The sequence below is a fragment of the Pongo abelii genome, chromosome 13 (assembly GCF_028885655.2).
Source record: "Pongo abelii isolate AG06213 chromosome 13, NHGRI_mPonAbe1-v2.0_pri, whole genome shotgun sequence".
In the NCBI taxonomy this organism is placed as follows: Eukaryota; Metazoa; Chordata; class Mammalia; order Primates; family Hominidae; genus Pongo; species Pongo abelii.
The window spans coordinates 85,145,530-85,153,665 of record NC_071998.2 but is presented as its reverse complement, the minus strand read 5'-3'; the positions used below and the strand labels follow the sequence as shown (position 1 = coordinate 85,153,665).

At 39.4% G+C, this 8,136-nt stretch overlaps 1 non-coding gene across 1 annotated transcript; it reads right to left on the bottom strand.

Moving 5' to 3' along the window:
- Positions 1–7,471: 7,471 nt before the first annotated feature.
- On the bottom strand, positions 7,472–7,575 carry LOC112135058 (small nucleolar RNA U13). Its single transcript, XR_002916371.1, has one exon. It is a non-coding gene; the product is annotated as a small nucleolar RNA U13 (small nucleolar RNA).
- Positions 7,576–8,136: the final 561 nt, after the last annotated feature.

Genomic DNA, 8,136 nt, shown 5'->3' with positions numbered 1-8,136 from the left:
CCTTGAGGAATCACCACACTGACTTCCACAATGGTTGAACTAGTTTACAGTCCCACCAACAGTGTAAAAGTGTTCCTATTTCTCCACATCCTCTCCAGCACCTGTTGTTTCCTGACTTTCTAATGATCGCCACTCTAACTGGTGTGAGATGGTATCTCATTGTGGTTTTGATTTGCATTTCTCTGATGGCCAGTGACGATGAGCGTTTTTTCATGTGTCTGTTGGCTGCATAAATGTCTTCTTTTGAGAAGCGTCTGTTCATATCCTTTGCCCACTCTTTGATGGGGTTGTTTTTTTCTTGTAAATTTGTTTGAGTTCATTGTAGATTCTGGATATTAGACCTTTGTCAGATGGGTAGATTGCAAAAATTTTCTCCCATTCTGTAGGTTGCCTGTTCACTCTGATGGTAGTTTCTTTTGCTGTGCAGAAGCTGTTTAGTTTGATTAGATCCCATTTGAGAAAATTTTACAACTTATTTTTTATTTATTTATTTTTTTTGAGATAGAGTCTTGCTCTGTCGCCCAGGCTGGAATGCAGTGGCACAATCTCAGCTCACTGCAACCTCCACCTCCTGGGTCCAAGCAGTTCTCCTGTTTCAGCCTCCTAAGTTGCTGGGATTACAGGCATTCGCCACCACGCCTGGCTAATTTTTGTATTTTTGGTTAAGACGGGGTTTCACCATGTTGGCCAGGCTGGTCTTGAACTCTTGACCTCAGGTGACCCACCTGCCTCGGCCTCCGAAAGTGCTAGGATTACAGGTGTGAGCCACTGCGCCCAGCCACAGAAATTTTACAGTTTTAAATGCTTATATTTAAAAAGTAAATAGGTTTGAAATCAGTGATCTAAAATTCCACATTAAGATGAAAAAATTAAAATGTAAAGAGAAGGAAAGAATAGTGAGTAGAAATCAGTGACCTATAAAACAGTCAATTTAAAAAATTAAAATACCAAAAGTTGATTCTTTGAAAATATTGACAAATTGGACATTGTTCAGGTTTTATTCAGGAAAGCAGAGCCTTAATGAGTGTTATTGGATGAGAGACTTAGATTAGGAGCTATACCTTACATAATAGTGGGAGGAGCTAGAGAAGTGAAAGTTCAGAAGTCCTCCTGAAGCACTGGTGCTAGATGACAAATTGGAGCTTAAAGAGATAATTGGCAATCCAATACTACTTTACTCTTGCAAGAATGGCCATAATCAAAAAATCAAAAAATAGTAGATGTTGGCATGTATGTGGTGAACAGGGAACACTTCTACACTGCCGGTGGAAATGGGAACTAGTACAGCCACTGTGGAAAACAGTGTGGAGATTCCTTAAAGAACTAAAAGTAGAACCACCATTTGATCCAGCAATCCCACTACTGGGTATCTACCCAGAGGAAAAGAAGTCATTATTTGAAAAACATACTTGCACACTCATGTTTATAGCAGCACAATTCGCAATTGCAAAAACGTGGAACCAACCCAAATGCCCATCAGTCAACAAGCAGTTAAAGAAACCATGGTATATATATACAATGGAATAGTAGTCAGCCATAAAAAGGAATGAGTTAATGGCATTTGCGGCAACCTGGATGAGATTGGAGAGTATTATTCTAAGTGAAGTAACTCAGGTATGGAAAACCAAACGTCCTATGTTCTCACTCATAATTGGGAGCTAAGCTATGAGGATGCAAAGGCATAAGAGTGACACAATGGGCTTTGGGGTCTCAGGGGGAAAGGATGGGAAGGAGGTGAAGGAGAAAAGACTGCAAATAAGGTGCGGTGTATACTGCTCGGGTGATGGATGCACCAAAATCTCCCAAATCGCCATTAAAGAACTTACTCATATAGGCCGGGCACAGTAGCTCACGCCTGTAATCCCAGCACTTTGGGAGGCCAAGGCGGGTGGATCACGAGGTCAGGAGATCAAGACCATTCTGGCTAACACGGTGAAACCCCGTCCCTACTAAAAATACAAAAAATTAGCTGGGCATGGTGGCGGGTGCCTGTAGTCCCAGCTACTTGGGAGGCTGAGGCAGGAGAATGGCGTGAACCCGAGAGGCGGAGCTTGCAGTGAGCCGAGATCGCACTACAGCACTCCAGCCTGGGTGACAGAGCGAGACTCCATCTTAAAAAAAAAAAAAAAGAGAGAGAGAGAGACAGAGACAGATCATTGGAGAAGCCTAGCGCATTTAGTTACCAAAATGGGAATGGAAACAAGGTCATAGGTGGCTGTTGGCTCTGTGTAGATAACACTTCTGAAAGTTTGCAGCCAAGCATCTCCTGATAGGGCTGGGGTCAGCAGCTGGGAAGGAGAGCTGGATGTAAAACAGAGGAGCACCAGGATGAGCTGGAAACCACCAGGCAACTCTGCATCTGTCCATCAACTATCTCACACTGAACAGCTTCAGAGAGAGACTGCTTCTGCTTCCAAAATCTCATGCAGATTCACTAACCAAAACCATAAGGAGAAGTGAATTCTGGGTAATGTCGTTCACAGATTGACCAAGTTGCCAGCACAAGTATCCAGTACACCAAATAAGACAGAGAGACAGAGAGATGAGAGAGGGAACACAAATTCCTCATATCTGAAACAAAACTGGGAAGATCAGCAGTTTAGAATTAAAAGGATAATAAGTTATGCACAAGCTTATGCCAATAAATGTAATAACTTGGATAAAATAAATTTCTTAAAAGATATATTGTTAAACCTCACTTTAGAAGAAACAGGAAAACTTAACAGCTATAATTTGTTCATATAATTGAATTAGTCATAATTCCCTCAAAGAAAACTGCAGGCCCAGCTTGCTCCTCTGGTGAACTTTGTAAAATATTTTAAGGAAGAAATAATACCAATCTCAAATGCTTTCAAAAACACAGGAATGAGGAGCACTTCCCAATTTGTTTTGTGAAAACAGCATAATCTTAATATCAAAATCTGACAAGGACATTACAAGAAAAAATTAATGCCAACATCCATCATGAAATGCATCTTTAGCAAAATACTAGTTAATTGATTCCACCAGCGTAACCTTTTTGTCTGTGGCTCTAGTGCTATGAAGAACTCAAAATGGCTAGATAGTCTCAATTTCCAGTTCAGTATAATCACTGTGGTGTGCCCCAGAGAAATTATTCCCCCTTTGAGTACTAAAATCTCTAAGCCAGTGGAGCCCAAAGTCATGAGAACAAGAAGTAAAAATTTTTCTAATGGGTCATTTTGGTAATAGAAATATAACTTCCATTTTGCCTTTTGGTACCTAGTGCAAATGATGTAACTATGGGACAAACACAACTATTTATTGTAAACAATTAAACTATTTAAATAGTTATTATAGTTATTTATTGGTTTGTTGCTGCTTTAATTTGCATTTTCTTAATAATGATGTTAAACATCTTTTCACATGCTTAATAGCCATTTGTATATATTCTCTCGTATTTAATTTTTTTCTATTTTTTTCTTCTATACTTCGTTGTAAAGTTTTAAAATATATATTCTGGGCCTGGCACGGTGGCTCACGCCTCTAATCCTAGCACTTTGGGAGGCTGAGGTGGGTGGATCACCTGAGGTCAGGAGTTCGAGATCAGCCTGGCCAACATGGTGAAACCCCGTCTCTACTAAAAATACAAAATTAGCCGGGAGTGGTGGCACATGCCTGCAATCTCAGCTACTTGGGAGGCTGAGGCAGGAGAATCACTTGAATCTGTGAGTTGGAGGTTGTGGTGAGCCGAGATTGTGCCATTACACTCCAGCCTGGGCAACAAGAGCAAAACGCTGTCTCAAAAAATAAAAAAATTAAATAAAAAATTTAAAAATATATATATATATTCTGAATACAAATCCTTTATCAGATATTTGATTTGTAAAAGTTTTCTTAGTATGTGAATTATTTTATTTTATTAATGATATCTCTTGAAATACAAATGTTTTTAATTTTGATCAAGTTCAACTTATCACGTTTTTTTCTTTATTGGTTGTGCTTTTGGTATCATATCTAAGAAATATTTGCCTTAGCCAATATCATGAAGATTTTCTCCTATTTTTTTCTAAAAGTTTCATATTTTCAGTTCTACTTTTTTAAAAAAAATATTGCTATTTTGGCTCCATGTCAACTAATGTAGGCATTCTTCAAAAATATGCATTTTTATTTTATTTTATTTATTTTGTGAGACAGTTTCACTCTGCCGCCTAGGCTGGAGTGCAGTGGCACCATCTCTGCCAACTGCAACCTACGCCTCCCAGGTTCAAGCAATTCTTGTGCCTCAGCCTCCTGAGTAGCTGGGACTACAGGCATGCGCCACCATGCCTTGCTAATTTTTTTTTTTTTTTTGTATTATTAGTAGAAACAGGGTTTCACCATGTTGGCCAGGCTGGTCTTGAACTCCTGACCTCAAGTAATCCACCTGCTTTGGCCTCCCAAAGTGCTAGGATTACAGGCATAAGCCACCATGCCCAGGCTTCAGTTATACTTTTCTATAATCTATTTGGAGTTGATTTTTTTGTGTTTGGTATGGAGTAAGATCTAAAAATTATTTGTTTTGCATATGTATATCCAATTGTCTTAGCACCACTTGTTGAAAAGACTATCCTTTTCCCTACTGGATTGCCTTAGCACTTTTGTCAAAAATCAATTGGTCATGTATATGTGGGTTAATTTCTGGACTCTCCATTCTGTTCTATTGATTTATATGGCTATCCATACACCAGTACCACACTGTCTTCATTACCATAGCATTCTGTTCAATTTTAAAATCAAGAAACAGAAGTCCTCCCACATCGTTCTTCTTTTTCAAAATTGTTTTGGCTATTCTGCATCCTTCCATTTCCATATAAGTTTCAGGATCAGCTTGCCATTTCTGCAAAGAAGTCTGCTAGAATATTGACATGGATTACATGGCATTTATAGATCAATTTGGAGAGAACTGTCATTGTAACAATACTGAATCTTCCAATCAATGAACATGGTATATCTTCTCCATTTATTTAGGTCTTCTTTAATTCCCCCACGCTGCCCCAGCAATGTCTTATGGTTTTTAGTTCACAAGTCTTAAACCTCTTTTCTTAAATTTATTCCTAAGTATTTCTTTTTGATCTATTATTATTTGAATTTTTGTATTGCTAATTGCAGTACATAGAAATACAACCAATTTTTTGTATTGAGCTTGTATTCTGTGACCTTCCTGAATTCATTTATTAGTGCTAATAGTTTGCTATGAATTCTTTAGGATTTTCTACATATAGGATCATGTTGCCTGTGAATAAAGACAATTTTACCTTTCTTTCCATCTGAACACATTTTATCTCTTTTTCTTGCCTGGTAGCATGGACACATACTGGCTTAAAACATATGCTATAGCCTATAGGAAAACATTCTGGCCAGGGCAGTGGCTCATGGCTGTAATTCTAGCACTTTGGGAGGCTGAGGGGGGAGGATCTCTTCAGGTCAGAAGTTCGAGACCAGCCTGGCCAACATAGTGAAACCCTGTCTACTAAAAATACAAAAATTAGCCATTTCTTTTCTTCCCTCAAAGAAAACTGCAGGCCCAGATTGCTCCTCTGGTGAACTTTGTAAAATATTTTAAGGAAAAAATAATACCAATCTTAAACCAGTGAGTGGCGGGCACCTCCAGCTACTCGGGAGGCCGAAGTGCAAGAATCACTTGAACGCGGGAGGCGGAGGTTGCAGTGAGCTGAGATCATGCCACTGCACTCTGGCCTGGGCGACAGAGTGAGACTCCGTATTTAAAAAAAAGAAAAGAAAACATTCCAACTTCTCAAGGTGATGTCTCCCAGCTGGTGCCATGCTCAACTTTCAAAAAAGCACTACACTAACGCTATTATAAAAACCTAGCAGTCTGTGTCACACTTATTCAGAGGTAATTATATGTCTGGAATTTCTCCAAGTCCCCACCCGACCCAGAAGCCCAGCTGGCTTCACCTTTCAATTATATGTATAATGCCATAACAATGACTAAGGCAAACAAATTTCCATAAAAGATGTTGCTGGCCCAACATTGTAAAAAGGAGGAAATTAAGATCTAGAATAAACTGTTTACAATGTCAACGAATTCTTGGTCTTTGCTGCTGGAAGGCTGAGGACTCAGTGTTGCAGCAGCCAGGTGAACCTGGGTGAGAGTAAGTCCGTTTGTTATTGCATTTGTAACATCTGTTTCTATTACCATGTCTATTTTGTTCAAACACTAGCTGAGAAAGCATAGGCACCACCAAGAAAGAAGTTGGCTGATATTCAGAGTATATTTTATTAACAATGTTATTATTGTGACTCTCCTCTGCAGGAGAGGATTATTTAATTACTTTTCACATGGGGGTGGGGGAGCATCTTCACACTCTGGCCTAAATTCTGAGAGGCTTTTTGTCTAATTCTTCTGTCACTATTCTATCATTTTAATTTCAAATCCCTAGAGTTATGCAAATCACTTACGAAAAGGTACATTCACAGAAGTCTCACCTCCATTCATGTCCTGTATACCTCATAGACTTTTTGTGTGTGTGTGATGGAGTTTTGCTCTTGTTGCCCAGGCTGGAGTACACTTGTGCAATCTCAGCTCATTGCAAGCTCCACCTCCCGGGTTCAAGTGATTCTCCTGCCTCAGCCTCCCGAGTAGCTGGGAATACTGGCGCCTGCCACCACGACTGGCTGATTTTTTGTATTTTTAGTAGAGGTGAGGTTTCTTCACATTGGTCAGGCTGGTCTTGAATTCCTGACCTCAGGTGATCCACCCACCTTGGCCTCCCAAAGTGCTGGGATTACAGGCGTGAGCCACCATGCCTAGCCTTCATAGACATTTTTTGTACTCATCTGGAAATTAGAAATGGAGAAAACTTCTCCCATGTCTATTGCTTAAATCTATTTGGTGCTTCAGTTTATTACCACACTCAGAGCTACTCCTATTAGGGATAAATATGTGTGGCGATTTCTGTGTTCTGAGGCCCTTAGGACTACCAGAATTCTCATTTCTCTTCCTTTCACACTTCCTGCAAGAATGCTGATGTTGGTGATTGTTTGGCCCACCCTGTTTTCTTCTGGGATTATTAGTTACCTTGTTCCTCAGTTCAGTTAAGATGTCCATGTTTCTTTTACTATTCTGTTGCTTCATCTATTTTGATTAGAGAATGTAGGGAGATGAAAAAACTGCAAAACTGTCATCTTGCTCCAAACAGAATTCTTTGCCTCAGTTTTCTAAAGATGCCTTTGCTGGGTGTAGATTTCTAGTTCAGCAGTTATTTATTTTTTCAGCACTTTGAAGATCTTTTATTGTCTTAATTGGTGGTCTTTGAAGGTAAAATGTGTCTTTCAAGCTTTGGCCGCTTTTAAGATTTTTCTCCTTGTTTTTGTTTTCTTCTGTTTTGTTACGATGTGTCAAAGTGTGGATTTCTTTTCGTATATCCTAATAGGGGTCATTGGGACTTTTACTATGGAATTTGATGTCTTTCACCATTTGGGGAAAATTCTTTTTTTTTTTCAATCATGTTAGATGGGTAATGTGCTGATGTCATAACAAGGATTGATGGTGACACATCTTACATGTGTGTGTGAAAACCCAATCATCATGCTTATGAGATACAAAAGGATCAGGGAAAATCCTTAACCACTTTTCAAATGATTTTTCTGTCAAATTTTCTCCCTCTCTTCTAAAACTCTGATATTATTATTTTTTGAGATGGAGTCTCACTCTGTTGCCCAGGCTGGAGTGCAGTGGTGCGATCTCGGTTCACTGCAACTTCTGCCTCCCGGGTTCAGGCAATTCTCCTGCCTCAGCCTCCCAAGTAGCTGGGATTACAGGCGCACATCACCACACCCAGCTAATTTTTGTATTTTTAGTAGAGACGGGGTTTCACCTTGATCAGGCTGGTCTCGAACCCCTGACCTCATGATCCACCTGCCTTGGCCTCCCGAAGTGCTGGGATTACATGTGTGAGCCACTACACCTGGCCTAAAACTCTGACATTCTTAAACCCTCACACTGCATCCTCCATGTTTTTTCCATCTCTTCTGTGTTTGTCTTTTTGTCTCAATGTTATTTATTCTAAATATTCATTCTGATCTTTCAGTTTATTATTTTATCAGCTGTTTCTAATATTCTATTAAAAACTTCCATTTGGTTTAAATTTAAGTTCCTATATTTTTCAGTTG